The sequence below is a fragment of the Alligator sinensis genome, unplaced genomic scaffold, assembly GCF_000455745.1.
Source record: "Alligator sinensis unplaced genomic scaffold, ASM45574v1 scaffold8_1, whole genome shotgun sequence".
NCBI lineage: Eukaryota > Metazoa > Chordata > Crocodylia > Alligatoridae > Alligator > Alligator sinensis.
In genome coordinates, this window is record NW_005842568.1 from 924,365 (window position 1) to 928,118 (window position 3,754).

Below are 3,754 nucleotides of genomic sequence, written 5' to 3' on the forward strand. Positions count from 1 at the left end.
GCACGGGGCAGGCCACGGCGCGGCCCCCCCGGGCGGCGAGCGCGGGACGGGGCAGGGCCGGGAGGCAGCCTGGGCCCCCAGTCATGCAATAACCTTTTTTCTCTTGTCTCAAAGGAAAGCCTCCCGTCCCCGCCGGGGGGGAGGAGAGGGGCCGGGGCCCGGGAGAGCGAGCCCCCGCGGGAGAATAAACAACGTACACGCGTACTGGTGCTGTTCTGCGTACGTCGCCTTTGTGTGTTCTTTTCCGAGGGGCGCCCTCCCCGCCCCACCCAGCCCCAGCCGGATGGCCGGCTCCGGGGATGCTGCGTCCTCGGAGTCCACGATCCTGCTCCGGCCTGCTTGCATCGGCGGCTCCCCGTGTGCTGGGGCGCGGGCAGGCAGCCGGCGCCAGGGAGGTAGGGCGAGAGGCCGCGGGGGAGAGCTGGGGACGGTGCTACTCCGGTGTCCCCAGCCCCGGAGGCCAGGCCGGGGCAGCGGTGCGGGGGGGGAGCTGGGGCCGCTACCCGGCCCAGGTGCTATGTTTGCAGAGGCGCGTGGCCAAAGCTAAACTCGTAGGGCCACGTTCTCTGCTGGAGCCGCACCCCCACGCCTGCTGAGGGCCTGGCCGCCAGGGAAGCCCACGGGGCAGGGGCCTGTGGCTCCGGCAGCCCCCCAGGGCTGATGGTGCTGGGCTGAGGGCCCCCTGCCTTGTGGGCCATGCCCTCCCCCGGGGCACGCGCCCCCTCTCCCTCCCGCGGTGCTGTAGGCTCACGCCCACGTAGGCATGTGACGCACCCCGGGCCTTCCAGCCGGCTCCTACCCACGTGCACACAGGCCATGGAGCACGCCTTTCCCCATGCACACGCGCACCATAGCACACACCCTGTCACCCCGGAGTGTCGCGGTGAAGGCACATGGCCCCTCCTGTCCGCACGCGCAGACGTGCTGCGAGGAGGACCCCTCTGTTAGCATGGACACGCATGCATGCACACACACGCACACATGCCAGGCAGTGCTGGCAGCTCTCTGCCCACCGGGCAGGTTCTGCGTGCAGGCCTGCATGAGTACACGCCCTCTTCACGTCCGGTCCTCTGGGGCGGCTCGTGCTGGCGTGTGCGCGTGCACGCCTGCATGCATACAGCCCGGGAGGCGGTGCGGCGCTGGGCTGCTGCAGGTGCTTCCCCACCCCCCCATGAGGCAGGTCAGGCCAGTCATGGGCTCCTCCCAGCCCTGGGGTGTGGGGGTTCATGCCCCCCAGCCCAGACTTTTTCATGCCCCAAAAGGGCACCAAGCTAAGCTAGGGCAGGACAGGGCAGGCTGCAGTGCCTCCCTGGGCACAGTCGTGCCCCTTTAGAGCCATAGGCACAGAGATCTGCAGAGGGGAGCAGGCAGCGGGACGTGTGGGGCTTGCCAGGATCCAGCGGGGACTGGGGCCTGGCTCCCTGGCAGGAGGGCTGTGGCTCCACGATCATTCATGCAGCTACACCGGAGCTGCAGCCTGGCTGCCAGGGACGCCCCCAGCTCCCTTGGCCCCTGGGCACTGGGTAGGCCGGGCCATGGAGGGCAGGAGCAGGGTGCTGCTAACCTTGGGCACAGCTAAGCCGGGACGGAGCAGCGAGGGCCTAGTGTAGATACAGCCCCGCTGCCACCAGCCTTCCCCAGGACCCCATGGGCTAGCACGGCCCTTGCCTCTTGTGCTCGTGGCTCTTGGGGCAGGAGGGGCTCAGGGCTGATGTCTGCGGGGGCCGGAGCTGACGGAGAAGGGCGGGTGCAGTCGGGGCAGACAGAGCCGCAGGGAGGGACCGGTGCTACGGCGTGGGGGGCGGCTCCGGCCCCCGTCGCCATCTCCTTCCGTAACTGTGAATGGTGCTGGGGTCTCTCAGGACGCGGGGGCACGGCAGCTTGCTAGCATGGGAGCAGGGCATCCCCCGTGCCCAGGCTCCCCCTGCCTCACCCCCTTGCCCGGGGTGGGGACAACATAGCCAGCGGAGTCGGCCACGGCTCCTGTGCCGCCCGGGCCGTGTGACTGGTGCTAACGGGGCAGCTCCAGGCCCCCGAGAACTGCACGCGCCCCGGGGGGACGGGGACGGGCTTTCTGGGGCTCTGGACCGCCCGGGGGGGGGCACAGCCCAGCCTGGCACCAGCTCTTAATCTTTACGTTTTGGTAAAGCAGGCCGGACGCGCCCTGTCCCCGCGCCGGGCTCCCCCGTCTCAGCCCGGCCGTGCCCCGGGGCTGCGCCGGGGGGGCCGTGAGCCCCGCGACCCGCGGGGAAAATCAGGTCCCTGTGGTCTCTCCACAAACTGGAAACTCTGGGAAGGGACCTTGGGCCAAGCTCTGAGCCGTCTGTTTCTCCCCTCCCCGCCCCCCGCCTCCGCGGGGCTTTGGGGTCTTCGGGGCCATCTGCCGCCGGCCACGGGGGCAGGCCCTGGGGTCCTCCAACGCCCAACGCGCAGCTTTTTAGTTGAAATAAAAAAAGAGGATAAAAAAATCCCCTCCCCCCTGCCCCCCAGATCGGGTTGCAAAGCCCAAGATCGTCCCCATCCCCAAAATACAAAAGCCTAAATCCCTTAAAAGAATCTGCCGCGGGAGGAGGTGACAAAAAAAAACAACAAAAAAAATACAAAAAAACAAGGTGCTAAAACATTTTATTAAAAATATATATTGTTAAATTAAGTCTGCTGTCTGGACAATGACTGTTTGTTTTGTTCTCTTGTAGTGGAGTTTCAAAGAGCACTATTATTTTCCTCTTCTATATTATTATGAAAACAGAAAAAAAAAACCAGAAAGGCATTTTAACTTTGTACTTGAAAACGAAAAAGAAAAAAAACCGACAAAAAAAAACAAAACAACAAAAAAAAAAAACTAAACGAAAGAGTTCATGTGTTTTAGCCTAGGCATTGAAGTAGCTGATGCTTAACTCTTTGTGGGAAATCATGTATTATTCATCCTGACGAATAAACGCTGTCGCGGACTTGGTAACCCCCTCGACCCCGTCGCTTCGCTGCGCTCGAGCCCTGACATTCCATGCTGCCGGCGCCCGCCCTCCTCGGTTCTTTCCTTTGGGCCCTCGGGCCCGGCCGTCTCTCGCCGCTTGGTTTGGTTTTGGTTCTTCTCCTCTTTTTTCTTTGTTTTTGTTTTTTTTTTTATTTTAATTTTTTTTTTTTTTGATTTTTGTTTTTTTAGGGTCGCTTCTATATTTATTGACAATAACTAATGTGCATTTCACAGTATGGTCCGCGGCGGCGGCCGGCCCCGGCCCCCGCCCGCCTGTTGTATCTGTGTAAGTAAATGCTCGTGACATAGCTGTTCTGAACTAATTAAAGAGGTCCATGCGTGCAGCAGATGTAGGGAGTCTGTCCGTTTTCGCTTCCATCCCACCTTTCTTTTTTCTCTTTGGTGCCCAGACAACTATAATAATAAAGAAAAGACAAAAAAAGCTCCTTTCTAATGTACTTGTGCTGGAGAACACTTGAATAAATGTACTGTTTTGTGCAAAAAAAAAAACAAAAAAAAGAAAAAAAAAAACCCCAAACCTCTCACCGTCCTGTGCTTTGTGTCGCCGCCAGGGGTGGGAGGGAGCGAGCGAGCGAGCGGAGGGTTTTGGACCTGCCTGGGTCCTGGTGCCAGCCAGCCGGGTCCCCCAGGAGATGGACGTGGCGCTGGAGGGGCCGTGGGGCAGTGGCTCCGGGCAGCGGGTTGTAGGGAGGGTCGTGCCTGCATGTGGCAGGGCCCTGCCTGGCTGGTGTGCGGGGGGGCAGGGATCCCAGTGGTGGG